This window comes from Pinus tabuliformis, chromosome 6, assembly GCF_031772625.1.
Source record: "Pinus tabuliformis cultivar Carrire ecotype Pingquan chromosome 6, CPIR1, whole genome shotgun sequence".
In the NCBI taxonomy this organism is placed as follows: Eukaryota; Viridiplantae; Streptophyta; class Pinopsida; order Pinales; family Pinaceae; genus Pinus; species Pinus tabuliformis.
In genome coordinates this window covers 1,369,036,245-1,369,058,053 of record NC_142292.1, presented here as the reverse complement: position 1 = coordinate 1,369,058,053, position 21,809 = coordinate 1,369,036,245, and the positions used below count along the sequence as shown (strand labels likewise).

The following is a 21,809-nucleotide window of genomic DNA, read 5'->3' as shown; positions in this document are numbered from 1 at the left end:
ATGGGGAAGTAAATGCATGTTGGAAGGCTACTACAGGAAACTACAAGATGTTACAGATTTACTACAGGAAGTTACAATTCATCGAATGACCTAGAAAATCAAATCCAAATTGGATGGGACAAATTTTGTTATTGACTAGCATGTATTAGGTCTCCATTCCAAGTGGAATCATTCAAAAAGACCTCTGTTAACCCATGCTAAAATATAGATCACAAAAACATTCTATAAGGTAAATTTTGTTATTAAATAGAATGTTTTTGTGATCTAATGAAAGTGGAACCAACTCGATTGAAGCTCTTTAGCATGCTCTAAAAAATAGCAAAAAATTACTATTCTTTTCCACAAAGGAGTTGTAGAAATCAAGATTTGGTAATAAACAAACTAATCCAAGTAGCTCAATGATTAATATGACCTTGAAAAGATTTTCTAGGGATTAAATGATGCTTGTGATCCTGCAAAATGACTTGCATAAACCATTTAACCAATCCTACAACAAGAAATCATTAATACTAAATGCATAAATAGAAAGAAACAAGAACAAGAGATGCATATGACTAAGAAGTGACAAGAAGAAAATAAAATGATACAAAAGGGTTCTGAGGCTACTAGGATGGCCAAGCCCAAGGAAACTCAGAGACCTATGGAGGACACCAAGACTTGGAAGTTGAACATGGCACCAATCTTCATTATTTTCATCAATACAATTACATCCCTACAAGAAATGACAGTGGAGATGCTAAAATATGAGTTATCTCCACAACAAGACTAATAAATGTCTACCTAGAGGAAAATTTGACCTAGTACTTATAAAAAATGATTAGGAATCATTACCCATAAAAGGAGGAATCTTTCCCCACCAAAATCCCTTGATTAGTGGATCTAGTTCCCAATATTAGGAATCTGCATTAAATAGCAGGGAACACATTCCTAGATTTTCTCAATCATTGGAGCTCCACAATCTGTGCCATAGTTCCATAATATCTTGTTGATTAATTATTTAACATTGTTCCTCCTGTAGTAGGGAGAAAGTCCATAAATAATATCCTCCTCCAAATCCTCATAATTTGCCCAATATTCTCACAATATTCGAAAAAAATAAATAATATTAGGCACAAATATGAAATTATTCATAAACATTCCTAATGAGCATATTAAAGTTAAAAATACATTATCTGATGCAAAAAGAGAGGTATAATGTGCTAAAGGATGGTCAAATGGGCATTAATTTATGTTTAATCTAGAGGCATGGGCCTTAATTTATGTCTAATTTAGAGGCCCATCAGTTAAGCACCTTCCTGAAAGTGTTTCTCATCCTATGAGAAACTTAGTGACCTCATTGTACCTGATTCATGGCCCTAATGGACTCCCTCTTGTGCATTCCTCAGTCCTTTCTCTTAAGATTTTTCGTTGTAAGTTTTGCAAGGACAGGAACAGAAAATGTAGTGGTTCTTTTCATGATTGTTTAAAAGTCTTTCAAGAAAAAACATAGCTTTTCTCTTTGCAAGTGAACTTTTTTGGCTTGTATATCCATTTCATTCATATGCTCTCCCTTGAAACCTTCATTCCATTTTCACTCATTTTTCCAAATCTGCTTGTGCATAGAAAAAAATCACAGTGTTTCCTGAGACCATTAGCCTGCCTTCTTACCTTTATTCAAGATGGGTTATTGAATATTTTTCAATTTGGGAAGGTCTTCCACATATTTTTCTAACCTTCTTCTACTTTGTTCCACCATTTTGACACCTCTGAAACCTTCGAAATGCCTTTAGATGCGAACTAGGACATCTTGTAGTAATTCCTATAAAAACTACAGGAAACCTTGTTTAAACCCGTTTTGAGAAAAAATGGTTGTCTGAGCCTAGGGTACGCCCTCAACCTGAATTCATGCCTTTCTCCCATTTCTATAACATCTTTTAGGCCATGGAAAAAAGATATAAAGAGATTAAAGACCTCTTGGAAAGCCTCTTTTCATCACTGCAGTTTGAGTTCTATTTTGATGGTGAATGCCTTATTTCCTTTTGTTACCTTCTTCTTCTCTTTTGCGGCCTAGATGATTTCCTAATGGCCTTGGAGTTCTCTATTTTGATTAGGTCTCTCTTAGGCACTATCATTTTGTCTTTTAGCACAATTTGTTCCTTTCTTCCTTCTTGTATTAGCATTCTGCCTTCTTGTAGTAGTCATTCTTCCTCTTTTAGGATCTTCTAACTGTATGGGAGTGATAAGAAATGATGTAGAGGGCTTGGAGGATGATTCTAGAGATCAAAGGGAGTAGTGTAGGTTTGTGAAAATGGAGAGTATGCTCTGTTTCTTTTTTTTCAAGAAATTTTTTGGGTGAGATACAGTGTAGGGTTTGTTCTTGAAAAATATTATTTTTTTCTTATGAAATGGGATGGATGAATGATGGATAGATAGTGGATATCAAGTGGATGGAGGGATTGGAGTGTTGTGGTGACTTGGCCTTTGCAAAAAATTCTTCTTTTAACTATTGTCCCCATTCCTCGAAATCATCACCCTTTATAATTTGGCTTTTCCACATTGCACGAGTGAAGGAGTAGCTGCAATTAACTAGTTGAAGGTGGATGAGACTGTTGACCCATCCTTAGCTTATAAAACCTCATCTCTCATGTATTGACAAACATTTATAACTATAATATGCTCAAGAGAATAGGCTAATAATATTTCATACATGTACCTACCTAATGGTTGTTGGAGAGGCATGCATGCTGCTGCTGAGTTGAAGATCGATCCATGTTTCCCTGGACGTGCTAATTTTCTTTGCTTGCGTCTGCACAGGTTTTCATAGTTTAATGATTCTATGAATGATAATGTAGTTGTGTGCAATTTTCTTTCAAGTGTTCAATATTTTGTTGGTGGAGTGGATGAGTGATGAAAGGGGTGTTGGGGAACCTATATCAACCTTCCCTAAAGAATACATGAACTTTTGACCCATTTCTCCAATCATATTGCCCCTTGTAGCTTCTTCTCGGCCATCCTATAGTATTACAAGATCTTCTTGTAGTAATTCAGGACAACCTCTTGTAGTAGACTTGCTTTGTCCATATCTCCAAAATGGTAGAATGGATTGACTTGGAATTTTTTGAGCATGTTTCCATCATCCTTATTCGCCTCCCCATAAAGAAATCTTGGCCACTAGATGCACGAATCTCGAGAAAAAATAAAAAATGTTGAAGTTGATGGAGGTCGATTTCTTGGAAACTGTGCCCTGGAATTTTCTTAAATTTCTTGGGGATGTTACCATCATCCATATGCATCTCCCCATGCAACAGCTTGGAAAATGGATTCATTGGTTTCAAGATTCGAAAAGAGTAAATTTATGCTCTATGTATTCCTCTTTCGTGTAGTTAAATAGAGCCTTCCTACAGTATTTTGGGATAGCAAGGAAAATGAGTGGTCAAATCTTGGGAATTATGAGTGGATGGTGGAAATAGATGAGGGTGATGGAATTCATGGCCTTTTTCCTTTTGGAGCATCTAAGCAAAGGTGGAGAAAGTCCAAGTTTGACTTCCTTTAACTAGAATTTTGACCTATTTTTTTTCGTTTCTTTGGTGCTAACTTGTTTTTGTTGCTTGCAAATGTTGGAGAGAACCCACATTCATCTGAGAGATACATGGAGTGAAGTTTGTTTTTTCTTCTAGTCCTACTAGCTACCTCAATGAGGTTTTCAACTTGTAGGTCTACCTAGGTGCTTCAAAGGAGGTTTTCAACTAGGATATGTTCTTTTTTCTCTTTTTTTTCCCTCTTTTCCCAACCCATTGACTGCCGCATGGAGGTTTTCAATCAATGAGCCAATCTCAGGCACATAAAAGGAGATTTTCACCTGAGATTTTATTTTTTTGTCTTATTTTTCATTTTTTATTTCTTTTCTTATCCTACTCTACTTGAAAAAATAAAATCATTTTCAAGTGTAGGAATACTTCCAATGAAGCCATGTCCACATCAAGATGACAGATAAACTAACGTGTAGGCTTGAAATGTATTCTTTCACATGTACCTAGATGTAAGAGTCTGAATTTTTTGACTTTGATGGTGTTAAGCACAACTGAAGAAGAGAGTACTGTTGAAAATGTGTAACTGTATAGAATCGTATTTCAATATAGTTGTGATGCCCCTGGTCCACTTGCTTATTTGGATCATCTTGGATGTCTTCTTCTTCCATGAAATTCAAATATTCCTCTTTTTTCTGATTGTTCTCTTGAATACATGGAGGATTTGATGGTAACCATGAGGGAGCTTTCTCAATCTCTGATTTTGATGTCTGCTCTTCATCAAATGCAGCCCATGATCCTTTGGTATTCTCACTTGAATCTTCTTCTTTTGGATGTAGTCCTTCAATGATATTAAGAGAATCTATTTTTTGCAATACTCTTCCTGAGCTAAGATGAATACTATTGAGATCAAGATGATATATTTGGAAGTGTTGGACCCCAACATTGTAAGTTGGTTGAGCTACTTTCTTGTGTGGGTTTGGAAATGGCGGTACAGGTAGTTGAGTGGGAGTGGATATTTGAGATGGATGTGGTTGGGGTTGTGGTTGTGGTGTTGGTGGATGGTAGAGATAACATGGAGTTGATTATGGAGGATATTGAGGAAAATATTTAGGATATTGTGGATGGCTCCCGTAACTTCCTTGCCAACCTTGTTGCCAAAATTGGTTTTGGGGTTGAGATGGCCAATGTTAACAAGGAAAGGGTGTGTTCCAATTACTTTGATATGGATATGCACAAGCTTGAAATTGTGAATTAGGCTCTTGCATCATATCAATTTGAGTAGTTTTTCATGGTCCTCTTGGAGCTACATAACATAGCTATATTGGAAATTGATTTTATCCATTGTCCTCTTGGTAAACTTCCTTCAACCTTGCTAATGAGGGGAAATATTTAATAACATGTGATTATGCATGGACAACACAAATATAAGCATCTTCTTTTTCCTCATCTTGCCTTCTTAAAATTTCTACTCATTTGGTTAGATTGCTAAGAATTTCTTTTTTACAGTCATTAAAAAAACTTCCAAGTTTATCTTGACTTACCAATATTAATGTTGATTGACTTACTGTTGCGCTTCCTCTTGATATGTGTTTTCATGTTTCACAAATTTCTTCAAATGAAAACTGGTATACATCACCTCTACTCATGAGATCAAGGAGATCAATCCACTCATCCCTAATTTCTCTAAATAAGAGGGTTTTTAGTGTGTTGGATCCTAAATGATGTAGTTTTTCCCTGTTAACATTATAAATTAACCTCTCTATTATATCCTCTGGACACTCATATTATTTTTTATTCATCATAAACATTTCTTCTTTAAGATCATGATATTTATATTTTTCTAGTAATATCTTTTGTATATCATTCCATGATCTTATCGAATTAATCCCTAAACTCATGAACCATTTTAGATATCTATCCTTCAATGTCATCGGAAACAATCTCAATATCTGAGTATTTTATAAATAACCATAAGATCTACAAACAATTTCAAATTCAAAGAGAAAGGTTTCTGGGTCCTCTCACCTTAGACCATGAAAGTTTGGAAGAAAATATGGAGAGATGTTCTTCATATGCACACTAACATTAGTATCTAGAATGAGGAATCCAAAAGGATATTCTTCATTATCATCATCTCCATCCATTTATTCTCCCTTCTCTTCAAGCTCTTCTTCTTCTACCTAAAAAAATGAATGGTGACGTGGCTCTTACTACACCACGTGATCAAATGGGGGGTGGGTTGGTGTTGGAGAATGCTTTTGTTTTTATGATTGAATGAAAACACTAATGCAATGAAATTTTATATTTTTGAAAGTAAATATGCCTAATGCAAATATTTTTTTATTTTTGAAAAAAGTAAAAATAGACTAATCAACTAGGGAAGAGAACAATGCATACTTTGACACCTCCCCCGCAACAGTGCCAAAATGTGATGAGTCTTTGTATTGCAACAAGAATGTTGCAACGCCCAAGGCTATCGACTTTAATTATCAACCCGAGGTTCGTAAAAACTTAAGAGGTATTGGAACTATATGTGAAACATACAATGTGTCCTTCCTTTTCTGTCATGATGTAATGGAGTGCATGTACTGAAGTCAAATCCTAAACTAATTGAAGAAAATGAAATGCTTGAAATGTAAACCTCAACCTATTGCAAGAAAGAAAGTACAAGGAAAGAAACCTATTCTAATTTCATATAATAAAGATCATGAACTAAATTTCAACCATTAAAGTTTAAATAGTTTAGGTCCATTAACAAAGTTCATTGAATGTGGCAATCATCACTGTATTATCCATTTCATAAATTTGTCCATTAAACCAGATTGTTGAAATGTTTTGTTTGGGTAAAGAGGTGAGTCCTAAGTGGTCTTTAGTCTTCCCTAATCATTTATTTAGATCCTAGTTGTCTTGATTCAACCCTAAGGGACAATAACCAAGCTTCTTGAGTGAATCTAGGTAAGTAAATGCATGTTGAAAGGCTACTACATGAAACTGCAAGATGTTACAGATTTACTACATCAAGTTATAATTCATCAAATGACCAAGAAAATCAAATACAAATTGGATGGGACAGATTTTTTTATTTACTAGGATGTATTAGATCTCTGTTCCAAGTGGAATCACTCAAAAACACCTTTGTTAACCCATGCTAAAAAATAGCAGAAAATTACTAGTCTAAAATCTAGAAATTCGAGAACTAATGACTCAATAAATATTTCAAATGCCTAGCCTAATTGAGTGAAAATGCAGTGGGGTAGATTTTGTTATTAAATAGAATTTGGTTTGATCTAATTCAACTGGAACCAACTCTATCGAATCTTGTTAGCATGCTCTAAAAAAAAACATAAATTTACCATTCTTTGAGAATAAGAAAACTAATCCAAGTAGCTCAATGATTACTGTGACCTTCCAAATCTTTTGAAAGGATGAAATGATGTTTGTGATCTTGAAAAATAATTTACATCAACCATTTAACCCAATCCTACAACAATAAATCATTAATATTAAATGCAAAAATAGAAAGAAACAAGAACAAGAAAAAGAGATGCATATGAATAAGAAGTGACAAGAAGAAAAGAAACTAATACAAAAGGGATATGAGGCTCCTGGGATGGCCAAGCCTAAGGAAAATCAAAGACCTATGGAGGATACCAAGACTTAGAAGTTGAATATGGCACTAATCTTCATTTTTTTCATCAAATACAATTACATCCCCGCACGGAATGATAGTGGAGCTGCTAAAATACGAGTTCTCTTCACAAGAAGACTAATAAAAATATACCTAGTGGAAAATTCGACTTGGTGCTTATAAAAAATGATTAGGAATCATTCCCCATGAAAGGAGGAAGCTTTCCCCACTGAAATTCCTTGATTAGTGGATCTGGTTCCGAATACTAGGAAACTGTATTAAATGGCAAGGAACACATTCCTAGATTTTCTCAATCATTGGAGCTCAACAATCTGTGCCATAATTACATAACAACTTGTTGACTTATTATTTAATATTGATCCTAATGTAGTAGGGAACAAGTCCCTAAATTATCCCCCCGCCCCCCAAATCTTCATAATCTACCCAATACTCCCACAATATTCCAAAAAAATAAATAATATTAGTCACAAATATGGAATTATTCATAAACCTTCCTAATGAACATATTAAGTTAAAAATACATTATCTAATTCAAAAAGAGAGGTTTAATGTGCTGAAGGATGGTGATATGAGCCTTAATTTATGTTTAATTTAGAGACATGGGCCTTAATTTATGCCTAATTTAGAGGCCCATCAATTAATCACAACATTTTCAATCAAATGAAATACTTATAACTATCACTCATTTATACAATGTCAAGTGATATTTTAACCACAATTTTCTTCCTAGCCTTCAGAGAGCATGAACCCTCTAGTCATCAAAATGATAAATCTTTGCACCACGTGTACACTCTCTTAGCTCCCGCTAGAGACATTAACAACATATTTCTAAAAATATTCAGAAAGAACCTAGATCTCTAATCATTGAAATGATAAATAAATGAACCAAGTGAATGATGTATTAGCCCCTGCTAAGATATTTAAAGAATTGGTAATATAATAAAGGAACTTACACTTCCAGTAATTCCTTTCTGAGCACTAGGCTCTTTTCTTGTCAAGATGTACATGATTTTTTTCAGAAACATTAAAAAAAATAAAAAAAATAAAAATAAAAAAATTGATAACATATAAACGATTAGTTAACTGTTCTGTTATGAGAACTACACTGGAAAAAGAATGCTCATATCAACTAGTGGAAACTGATTTCCACAACCAGATTGAGCCATTTTCACATCCAGACAGTTCTCTAACAGAGACCATATAAGGTCCATTATGTAATTCCGCTAACCATCCAGCTTAAGAATTTCAATGACCACACAGGTCCAATATATGATTCCTCTGAGCGGTGTCTTGCCTATTCCTCCGACAATGCCCAATCTATGAGGAATTTTTGGGCCTCCTCCAATAGGCTCCAAAATCAAAATATTTTCCTTAGGATTCTTCCTCTGTTCACCATCTTTGCCAACTCTTTTCCCTTACTGAGATCACCTATCTCAATGGAGAGAAAATTGAAGCAAGAAAGCACCATCAACCCCTCTTAGCAAGCAACTACCATTAACCCAAGGTCCCTTGGAATTTCACAACTATCCACAATTATCTGGCATCTAAAATTCTCTTTTAGCACTCTTTCCCACATTAACTTACATAAAGAACCATCTACACAGTATCATTAAAACTGAAGAAACACTTATGTACACCATAGATTTATACTTGACCCTCAAAATGGATCCACAATATCTAGATTGACAAGAAACATAACTGACATGTAGGTTGTATATATTTTGATCTTCCAATCAAATAATCATGCATATCATAACATTATACTTTCTCATTTATGGTTTCAATTCACATTGCAACGTTTTACCTTCATGGGTTCTCTTATTTCCATTAAGCTACCCCTACTTAATCCCATCAACAATGTTAGCCATAAATAAGTATCCACTTTCGCAATCATTTTAGCTGCATGCATACAATACTATCATGCATAAAGGTATGTATAATATTCATTAATATGTAAATGGGAATAACAGTCAGGATAACAGTCCAAACATTTCCAATTCCCACAGTGTATTGTTACCAACTGACTGGTACATGAAGTAACTACCATAATCACGTGTCTACAACTTGTAATAAGCTTAAATCAAATCCAATTCATGCATATAATTTTTAATGGTTAGTCTTGCATCACTAACTTATTAGCCATGACAATACTCAATCAACAACTATCTATTAAAGTCAAGTCTCACTACTTGACTCGTGTTTTACATTTAACATCGAGAGGGGTTCTTTCAATGTCCTTTTAAAACACTCTGTCATCCTCTTCAAGGACATTCCCCATATTTTCCATTCATGCATTTATTATTTATGAATCATGCATTGTAACTTTAGTCATGTTCATTAAATGTATCATTATATTTTTCATATTTGCAAAGGTTGGTAGTTCATTCTCACTTTCACTAGTGAGTACTCAAGTTGTTCATAGGTGAAAGAAAGGTTTTATTGCATTCTAACCTCAAGAAAATTCAAATGTCATGAATACAATTCTGGAGTAGACTGTATTACTTATTACTCTTCAATGTGGTTATAAACATGCATCATGCATCTTAAATCAAAAGTAGTCTACTGCATATATCAATGTGTAGATTGTTAAACTCATACATAAGCTGATGCTTACTATTAACATACATTGACTTCTTTTCTGCTTAGCAATTCCAAAAGGTTCTAGTGTTGCAACCTTAAGCTCTGATACCAGTTGTAACATCCCCTGGTAACCTCGCATGACATGGAGTTAGATTTTTTTTTACACAATTTACTCACAGATAACTATCCAATTTACTATTCCAAATTCATCATTAACCATTATATAGAATCTTTATCATTACATATAGTACCTTTAGTAAGGAATAATGAGTTACATAATCATTAACGACCACTGTTGTAGATTATTAACATAAACTTTCTGACGTAATTTTGCATCATTTTCATGATTCCTTTAACTATATTAGTTAATAACATATTTAATATTATAAACATCACATCATGCAAGGAATCACCATCATAAGACTAACACAATAAGTAATCACATCATTGAACACTCATATACCCTGGAAACCCCATAGGGTGAAAACTAGCAAACGTTTAATTTTATTATTAAGCGCTCGTGAGGGTGTTCACCCCTCACTCAATGGCTCATAATGTAGTCCATACCTTAACCATTTTCCTAAAATATTACAAGGAAATATCATTTAAATACAACATATCTAGCTAAAATCTATTACAATCACCATGATATCATTTACCACAAATCTTCAATACTTATACCTTTGTAGCCTAGGGGTTCCATCAGTGAGCCATCTTGAAACTCACACTCATCTACATGGACCATTAGTTCCTTACATGCTACAATGTTAACCATAATCTATCCTTGCACAAGTCATAATCATTTCTTGCTATTGTTGTTGTGAGCAAACTTGATATCATGATTACATAGAGTATTTATGAACCAATAATCAATCTTTAATAGTTATTCTTTAACATCTATTCATGTGAATACATGGAACATAAATAAAATATCACAACATGCTTATTTTGAAAACATTACTCGTGTATTAATTATAAGCAAAATCTTATCAAAATAAATACCACATTACTATGATCATTCTCGCACAAGCACATGTTCTTCTCCAAAGGAAAATCACTATAACCATTCATTTTCATTTAAAGGATACTAGTAACTTGGATTTATTTTCCATGCATGTAATTAGATAAAAAAAATATTCAAAGAAAGTTAACCGTTCAGCTTCTTCTTTGTGCATGTATCTAAGTAATATTTCCAATACTGTAGATATTATTATTACTACTACTATGCATGCAAATACATGTCCCCTTCTAAGGGAAATTTAACATAATAGATACTATTATCATGCATGCAACTGAAAGTCCCTTTTTCGAAAAGAATCTTTCCCAAGATAGAGCTATCTACAAAGTCTACTGTACACATAAATACATGCTATGTTCTAAAAGAAAACTAATGTGTTAGTTATTATTTCTTGCATACAGATATATGCATTTTCCAAAATAAAGTTAATGCACTTATTGCACACAATTACTTGCTTCTCTTCCAAGTTCTAACATAATAAGTATACAATTTCCATGCATATGTATTTTAAAATAATCCAACATTATAGGTGTATTTCGCATGGGTGCAAAGATCATCTCTTTTCATGAGGTCAAACACAATATTTCTATTTTTTTCATGCAAGCAAATAACATATTTATTTTCAAGAAATATCAAAAATATTATTTTGGTTTTATGCATGTAGATAAACTTATTTCCTCTCAAAGAAATAATTTTATTTCTGCATATTTCGTATCAAGAAAATCTAATAACTTAAGCTCAAAAAAATTTCACATGCATTTTTTATGAAAAATATCATGACTTCTTAAATCTTTTTGTGTGTGGGATTCATGTGAATTCTCTTTTCAAGATAACAACATCCCTAACATATCTTGTCATGTTCATAAACTTAAGCAAACATGATCAAGAACACATACATCCCTACAATATGTATTCTTTTTGCATGTAACAACTTATCATGATAACCCTTCTTTAATACATGCAACACATATCCCTCCTTTAGAAGGGTCTAGCTATTTATATATGGGAATAGTTTCCCCTTTTCAAAAAAATGAATGCAAGTAACTATTGTTTCTATGACCCTACATACATGTTGCTTTTAAATAAAATGGTTATTTCTTTTTGCAAATAACACATATTATTTTTCAGGAACCCAACATAGTTTCTCTATCTTTTATGTATAAAGTTGTCATGCATTTTTTTCAATAAAGTATCATAAGTAACCCTTATTTTTTGCATAAGAACTAGGAAAGCCTTTTTAAAATAATAACAATGTTAACCATTTATGCACTAAACCATGCCATTAAATTAAACTATCCAAGATACAACACACAAATAACTTATCTTTTAACCCACCAGAACATGTAACCTTTTCAAACACTTGCAAAGGAATTAACACAATTAACTTATCTTTCACTCACAAGAAAAACATATTCTTTCCAAAGAAAATCCTATGACTTATGTTATTTTTTTGCATGTAATCTATATATAATTTTTCAGGAGTTAATTCCATAAGCTATTACCTTTAACCACAAACAAAAAGGAAATCCCAACTTATTATCTCTGCACACGAAATATTTGCTCATATATTTATTTCATCTTAATAGGCTTATATTCATATGGAGATAGAACTTGTTTATAATGATACTGGAAGATAAGTCGGGTAAATAATCAATAGTGAATGTTTTCACTCCCACTGTAATAAATTGTTGTAGTACTATTTACATGTTATTTCACGAGAATTGATATGTGATTTCTCAAGAAAATAACCTTGACATCATCTATAAAACTAACATACTAGTTTTTTACTATCGTTTTCCATATTTAATTAATAATTAACATTGACCTAACTTAGCAATTCAATTTACAAGACGGGTTACTATTCCAAAAAGAAAACAATCCCCATGAGAATTGAGCCAGATGAAACATAATGGACATGTGTACCTCTAGCCAATGTTGTTAATAACAACTTCTATAATGTCATAATATTTCCAAGAAACTACCATGACTCTATCAACAACCACATTTCTCTCGCTATATCAAGCTACATTGTCATGGCTTGAAGGATGGTCTATTTTTGGCATTCCCCTATGTTGAGGTAGGAGGTGAAGCATTGGGTGTTTTTTTTAATCCGCTCGTATAATGAAATTTTGGTTCGTTGAGCACTGGCCATGATGTGGGATGTGTGCCTAGTAAAGCTCAATGCAAACTCTTGTCGTTACCTTAGCAACAAGTTGGTCTCACTTCCAACCTATGTTTCAAATAATTAGGCGTGTACCCATCTCTGTTTCCATGTGAATATAGTTACCCTTTTTACTTTCCTCCAAGTGAATGCAGAAATGATAGTATGAATGTGAAATTAACATACACACTTCGTCCACATTTTTCTTGGAACAAATCATAGGGTAGTTTCTAACTAATTCAAAACTATAACAAATTATTGATTTGTTAAACATGGTAAATAATAATGATCTTTCCAAGAATTATTTTAAATTCTAACATAATATGTCAGTTGGAGGGATATTACATCATTTCTCTTTCTCTTACACTCTTCTTTGCGTAAATTTTATAAGCATTTCGTGAAAATTTCCTCAATACATTACATGGCACAATCATTTAAGTTCTAGTTTGTTATATATCCTAGTAGGAAATCATTCCTTTCTGAGGTATGCATAAATAAATCTCAAACTTTAAAATTTGGTTGTCTCCTTCTCGTATCTGCTTTCAAATTGTATTAGTTACAACTATCTTATAGATGTTGTTTTACTTTTTCTTGCAATTCCAATACCCACTTCTACAAATATTCATTGGAACAAATCCACTAGCAACACTAATCCTCACCATTGCAAATATTTGTAGGCATCAACCTATCATAAGCATTAATCACCATTACTACAAATATTCATATGCATGAACCTACTTCATTAATTTTGTTGCTTACTTGTGCCTTTACTAAGTATGCTAGCTACTTTTTCCTTTATCGATTTTTCTTCTCCCAAAATATGTTGTTTTTGACACCTTTCAAGAACATACTTGTACAATATCCTGTATCTATTTTTGTGAATTTTATTATGAATTTTTTACAGAAGGAACTTCTTACGTCTCCTAAGATCTTTGAAAAATTGATGATATGAGATGTTCTAAAATGGAATTTACACCAAAAAGTCTAACGGGTGACCTATTTGAAATTGATTTTAGGATTATTGAAGAAGCCATAACTTCAACATGGAAAGTACCTGAAAGTATAGAAAACCAAAAACTAAATTTTTACATGAGGTACTGCTATATGTATTCACAAGTCTTTTAAAATTTCATAGTCTAAAACATCCAAAAAATTAAGTTATAGTAAAAATTCCAAACTAAGCTAATTGAAATTGATATCAAGACCACTTAGAAACCCTAATTTCTATAGGGTATATCTCCAAAATAATAGAAAATCAAGGTTTGAATGTTTTAATTGAGGTATTGTTATATGTCTCCATAGGTCTTTGAAAATGTCATGGAAGAAAATATCACATAAACAACTTATAATGAAAATTCTGAACTAATACATTTGAAACTAATTTTAGGACTAGCCAAAAACTCTAACTTCCATAGAGAGTATCTCAGAAAGTATAGCAAGCCAATTCCATGAAATTGTTACCATACTTAGATGAATATCCTGCCTTCACATTTTCAAAATTCCAAGGTTTGAAAGTTCTGAGAGGAATATTTATAGTGAAAATCCCAAGATTACTTGTTCACTCCATAAATCTCAATTTTGCTCCACCTTTAAAACCCCGAGAGTATTTTATAGCTTCTCTTACATAACACAAAACTCTTCTTTCTTGGATGATATTCAATGCTACTCATCCATCCCTATTTTATAGTGTTTTTTCATTCACTTATGGTGTCAAATTGCAAAATTAATTCGATTGACCTGTACCTTTTCGTTGGGCCCACTTGACATAATATTTGATATCTTTTCATTCCTATGGAGTTATTGGGAGTGCCATATGTTATTGGAAAAGTGTTTGAATTATATTTTCAACCATATATCATTTGTTCCCATTCGAGTGAGTATTTAAAGTAAAAAGGCCTTCAAAAATAGGGCATCCAAATTGGATATCGAAACAATATTTTCAAAACATCCATCTTGCAATATTTTTCTTGTAATCTATATTCTTCCCGATCTGAATTGAAAACAATGAAAACAATATTCCAACAGGATTTACCTTTTATTCTTCAGTCCCCTTGCACTGCATCCCACTATAATGTTGCATGGCCCTTCAATCTAGTCACAACATATTTCACTCATTTCTCCATGATCAACATTTGTATAATCAAAATATTTTCTATAACAATGATACGATTTATCAGTTATTCAACATTCATATTTCTTTTATACATAGGTACCACCATCTTTGGTTTGGCATTTCAACTAGTCATCATCTTCACAATTATTGCTTCAGCTAATTATTTGCCAAGATCTAACTCTTCTTTATTAGAATATTATTCTTTCTTCTTGACATTTCTCGTTTCAGTTCCTCTCTCTAAGTAGTCTCTACGACCTCCCATCCCATTTAGATGTATCTCATCTCACCTAATAGTTGAAAATAATTAATATTATTTTGTATTAATGGAGAAATGGTTACATAAGTTGTAACGTATCTCCTTAGTTTAGGATTTTTTCCTAGAGTTTAGGAGTTTGGTTGCAACTTCCTGATTTCTATAATGTACTTAATGATGTAATTGCTCATTTGATGAATGTAGAGTGTACGGAGAGAGTTCTATTTGTTTGAGTGCAGTCTGCAGGTGCAGTACTCACTTGTGAGCTGCAACTCCTTCTTTTTCAATTCAAGTTTGATTTTTATCTTCGTATCAGAGAACAGAGTAGGGATAGCCTTAATGTTTTTTTAGGATGCATCATTGATTACAGAACTGTAGTGGCAGTGGAGTGTACAGAAGCATTCATAGAATCAGGTGGACTACAGTAACACCTGAAGCACAGGTCTCAGATGATTGATCATCTCTGAGCAAAAAATAGGGTTGGCATAGTTTCGTTGTGAACAGTCGCACCATTTTTGAATAGAAGAAAGGGTTGGGGCTGTTTATTAAGGAACAGTCGCACCATTTGGCACGGTTTTGAGAGTGATAATCGTGCCAGCGCACAAGAAATTGCCATTGGCGCAGAAAAGAAAGCCTTAATCGTGCCAGTTTCAGAAGACGCATCGATTTTGTTTTTGGCATGGATATTTCACCGTCGAGTAGCACCAGCCTCTTTATCTTTGGAAGATTTGCAATTTTTTTTTTAGTAGATCAGCCTTGCCCAGTGGTGGCAATTTGAAAGTTCCTGATCTGTTTGGTGGCAGCAAATCAGATTTGCCTGGTGGTGGCGCATTGGAGTTCACGATCTGTTCAGTGGCAGCAGATCAGATTTTCCTAGTGGTGGTGCATTGGAGTTCCTGATCTGTTCGGTGGTACTAGATCGGATTTTCCCGGTGGTGGCGCATTGGAGTTCCTGATCTATATGGTGGAAGCAAATCAGACTTGCCCAATGGTGCTCATTGAAGACTTATTCATTAGAGGATCAGAAATTTTATCAGTCCAATGTGAATAACAGTGATGAGTACTCTCTTAAGCCAGAAAAGTCGTGGTCTATTATCAGGCCAGTAGATTATTTTCTCAGGGAGCAGTAGCTGTTGTTTATTTTGATAGGAATCACCATTGCATCGACTTTCTTTATCCTTCAGCCTGGTTTTTTGGCTTCTAATGTTAATGAAAATAGAAGCTTTGTGCCCGAAAAACCTCATCGGGTTGTTTATGAGACTCCTGTTTCTCGATTTTCTTAGTATCATTCAGGTTCGATGGTGAATTCAGGGGCTAAAGTGCCCCTAGGTTTGAAGAGAAAGTCCTTGCGAGTTGTCGTGACAGGTGGAGCTAGCTTTGTTGGCAGTCAACTAGTTGACAGGCTTATGGCAAGAGGCGACAGTGTTATTGTTGTCGACAATTTCTTCACAGGAAGGAAGGAGAATGTTTTGCATCATTTTGGAAATCCGAGGTTTGAATGGATAAGGCATGATGTGGTGGAACCCTTATTGTTGGAGGTTGATTAGATCTACCATCTGGCTTGCCCCACTTCCCCTGTGCATTACAAACACAATCCTGTGAATACTATCAAAACTAATGATGTGAGAACCTTGAACATATTCAGACTTACCAAGTGTGTTGGGGGACGTTTTTTGCTTACAAGTGCTAGTGAGGTTTATGGAGATCCTCTTGAACAGCCTCAAACTGAAGCTTACTGGGGCAATGTTAATCCCATCAGAGTCCGCAGTTGCTATGATGAGGGTAAGAGAACAGTCGAAACTCTGACTATGGATTATCACAGGGGAGAAAATGTTGAGGTTCGGATTGCTCGAATTTTCAATACATACGGTCCGCGAATGTGCCTTGATGATGGTCGGGTTGTAAGTAATTTTGTTGCTCAAGCTTTGTGCAAGGAGCCTTTGACAGTCTATGGAAATGGGAAACAGACACAGAGTTTCTAGTTCGTTTTTGATCTGGTTGAAGGCCTTATGCGACTTATGGAGGGCGAACATGTTGGTCCTTTCAATCTTGGGAATCATGGGGAATTTACAATGTTAGAACTAGAACAAGTTGAAGAAGGAAAGGATGACTCTAACAGTGATTGGCACATTCCATTGCTAATGGAAGAAAACAGTGAGGAAGATGAAGAGCAGGAGCAGAAACAAGAAGAAGAAGTAACAAGAAATGTAATCAATAATGCAAGCCTAGAAAAGGCTGAAATAGACAGATTTGAGGTAAGTCCCCTACCAAGGAGATCAAGTAGGAATACTCGATTACCTTCTAAATTGAAAGACTATGCATTAATGTCAAATTTTTTAAACATTGTAGAACCTGCAAATTATGAGGAAGCAAGTAAATCTGATGCATGGAGGGCTACAATGTATGAGGAAATAGAATCAATAAATAGAAACCATACTTGGGATTTGGGTGAATTTCTTAAAGGTAAAACCCCCACAGGATGCAAATGGCTGTATAAACCAAAAATAAATGCAAATGGGAGTATAGAGAAACTTAAAGCTAGATTGGTAGCAAAGGGTTACTCAGAGCTAGAGGGAATAGATTTCGATGACACATTTGCTCCTGTAGCCAAATTAAACACCATTAGAATGCTAATTTCCTTAGCAGCAAACACAAATGGCAACTACACAAGCTAGATGTTAAGTCTGCATTTCTGAATGGTGACTTGAAGGAAGAAATTTATTTAGTACAACCTGAAGGTTTTGTGAAAAAGGGGCAGGAACATCTTGTGTGTAAATTTAAAAAGGTACTTTATGGTTTAAAACAGGCACCCAGGTCTTGGTATGAGAAAATTGACTCATTTTTTGTACAGCATGGCTTTCATAGGAGCTTGAATGATCCAAATATGTATACCAAGTTTAATAAGCAGAGGCAAATTATTTTGATTTCTTTGTGTGTAGATGATATGATCATAACAGGGAATGCTAACAATCTGATCAAAGGAATCAGATGTCACAAGTTTTTGAGATGGAAAGACCTCGGAAACCTTCATTATTGTTTGGGATTGGAGGTATGGAAAGACTCTGGAAAAACCTTTCTTACTCAAGCGAAGTATGCTAGAAGCTTGCTGGAAAGGTTCAGAATGGAGCAGTGCAGATCAGCAACAACACCATTACAACAGAACTTAAAGTTGAGTAGTGACGACGGTACTAAAGAGGTGGATGTAACCATGTACAGACAACTAGTTGGCAGTTTGATATATCTGACTATAAATAGACCAGATTTGGCATACTCTGTTAGTGTGTTGAGCCAGTTCATGTCAAAACCACTCAAAAGTCACTAGGTCGCAGCAAAAAGTGTGTTGAGGTATCTTAGTGGTACTAGTAGTTATGGCATTTTGTACACTGACACTTCTGATGTTATTCTAGTAGGTTTTTCAGATTCCGATTGGGTAGGTAACTTGGATGATCGAAGATCTATCACAATTTATGCATTCAGCATTGGATCCGGGGTCATAGCATGGAGCAGCAAAAAGCAGAGCACTGTAGCTCTATCGTCATGTGAAGCTGAGTACCAAGCATTGTGTGCAACCACATGTGAAGCTATATGGTTGAGAAGACTTCTCAACAATGCAGGAGAAAAGCAGAAAGAATCAACTATTATCAAAATTGACAACCAGAGTACCATCAAGCTTGCATACAATCCAGTGTTTCATAAAAATACCAAGCATATCGATACTCAGGTTCATTTTGTTCAAGAGAAACAACAATCAAAAGAGATATGTGTTGAATATTGTAAAACTTCTGATCACATGGCTGATATTTTTACTAAGCCTCTAGGGCGTGTAAAGTTTGAATTGTTTAGAGGGATGCTAGGAGTTCAGGATAATCCTTTCTCCATTAAGGGGGGAGTTGAAAATAATTAATATTATTTTGTATTAATGGAGAAATGGTTACACAAGTTGTAATGTATCTCCTTAGTTTAGGACTTGTTCCTAGAGTTTAGGAGTTTGGTTGCAACTTCCTGATTTCTATAATGTACTTAATGATGTAATTGCTCATTTGATGAATGTAGAGTGTACGGAGAGAGTTCTCTTTGTTTGAGTGCAGTCTCCAGGTGCAGTACTCACCTGTGAGCTGCAACTCCTTCTTTTTCAATTCAAGTCTCATTTTTATCTCTAACAAAACCATGTTTGCTATAGGTATTTGTTAAATTATTCCTACTCTTTATCTCATTTTTCTCTCATATTGAGAATTTCTACTTTGATACCAAAAATTAATGTAACCAATATATTTTCTCATGTTCTTTGTCTCTCTTAGACTCTTTGTCATTATAATTATGCTTAAAATGTACTCATGGTGCATACAAACCTTGCCTTATACTCATAGAAACCAATCTACCATCATTCGAATTATCTACACGCTATGTTATCCAACAATATATTAGAATTTCAACCCATTAAGATATCAAGAAGTAATACAACTCAAAAATTTCCTCGATACATTTTTGTCCCAGTATAGACAAAATTTCAAGTGATGATACTTCTTTTTAGATAACTAACATCACGAGCTATTAAGTTTTGAAATTTCTAGATTTTCCAACATCATCAAACTAGTGGAACACATTTCAAAATTATTGACATGAATTTGTCTCAATAAAGATATAATTTCATGTCATGGTATTTACAAATATCGCTCTTAGTTAAAGTATGTTCCCCAGTATATCAAGATATCAGGTATTGGGGGTTTCTGCAATGCACAACTCCTGCCAAATCTTCAGTCCAGTGTGATATGAAACCTTATAGTTAAAAACTTGATTTTTAAGGCTTTGGAAGATTGAGATACCATGTGGTTAAGGGTTTAGATATTAGATTATTGAGTTTCAAAATTTCAAGAGATTGGTAAAGGCACCTTTCTATTAAAAAAATAATATTTTTTTTGTCGCAATACAGGTAGAAACATTAAGTGATAGGCATATTCCAATCGATTTATGTTTTAGGTTTTAAGTATTGGGAATTTTGTATTTCTAACAAAAAAACCATATAGTAAAGACAAACTTGAGACAACGAACTTCAATCTAAAACCTTGTGATCTTGGAGAAAGGCTTCAACTAGTTAGTAATCTTCGATAGATCACAACTACTCTACCTAGTTGCTTGCTTCTACCTGAAATTACACATTCACACACAAATATACATGAATAAATTTATAGAAAAATAAATATACGTAATCCTACATTATGACTGTGGTTTGAAGACAAATTTTCAACTTTAATAACTGACCTTCAAAGAAATTATAAAGTATTCATAGTCACTCCTATACTCCACACATTAGACTCATTCTCCCCTTCTCTACTATTGTCGCATTTTTCTATTATGTAATCATGTAGGATCTTATAAAGAAATTGAATGATTTGTCTTAACATGTTTTTATTCAAGTTCTTTAATGTTAGAAATATATTAACAAACCTCTAACTCTTCTTAATTTTCCGAAGACTTCTACTAAAATAGAATTGTGTGCCTTACTGCATGGTAAAGAGGATATATTCATCAAACTCTCGAAGGAAACTAAATACTTCTATAACTAATACATCTTAAGAAAACAATAAATTTACAACTATAAATGACTATGAGGAACCCAACTCTGTTTGATAAATCTTAAGACCTTGTTGAATTCAATTCTTGACTTGACTCAAAGAAATACTCTTTTATGAAATCTACTCTAAGATAAAAAGGTATTATCAATATAAGCTAATTATGAGTTTAAGAATAATATTTGATCCCAAGGAGTAAGAAAACAACATTTATCTCAAGTACCCCAAATATATTAAAATTAAAACTCACATTTTTAAAATTTTAAATTATTTTTTATTATTTAAAATTTTTACTTCAAATTTATTAAATAGATAATTTCATTTAATTGTGGTGGTATTGGAACATTTTTTTAATGGATTTCCAACATAAAAATAAAATGATAAAGAATTATGTGAAACATATTACATTTTGAAGGTCAAATGGGCTATATCAGTCTTAGTGGATGTTAATCATCATCATCATCAAATAAATATTGTAATAAAAAAAGTATGAATATACATTGATTAATACAAACTTTAATCCATGCTAAACATGACATAAGAGATTCTACATACAATTCTTGTGTATATATTTAATTGATTAATAATAATTATATGAAAATTATTATTTATTATTACATTTCAAAATTTGAACTTCTTTTTTCTTGTAAGATAAATGTTGCATTGATAATTCAAAAAATTACATCATCTATAAGGTACCCTCTATCTTTATCCTGCCACTTGTGAAACCAAAATAGAGACAAAAGGAGTATTGATTCTAGAAAACCAAAATTGAATGAATAAAACCATGACTTAATAACAGAACTAAAAGTTATACTACTTCCACATAAATGAGGAAACCATGAATTTAATTTAGTCAAAAAAGTGACATTAAAATTTGTAATTTTGTTTAAATAAAATTAGAATTTCTTCATATATGTAGAAGAGATTCCTTAGGGGAACTGGCATAATCATCT

At 33.5% G+C, this 21,809-nt stretch overlaps 1 pseudogene; it reads left to right on the top strand.

The window, feature by feature from the left end:
* The first annotated feature begins 4,491 nt into the window (after window positions 1-4,491).
* Window positions 4,492-21,809, top strand: part of LOC149263729 (UDP-glucuronic acid decarboxylase 2-like) — a 191,638-nt pseudogene continuing 174,320 nt past the window's right edge.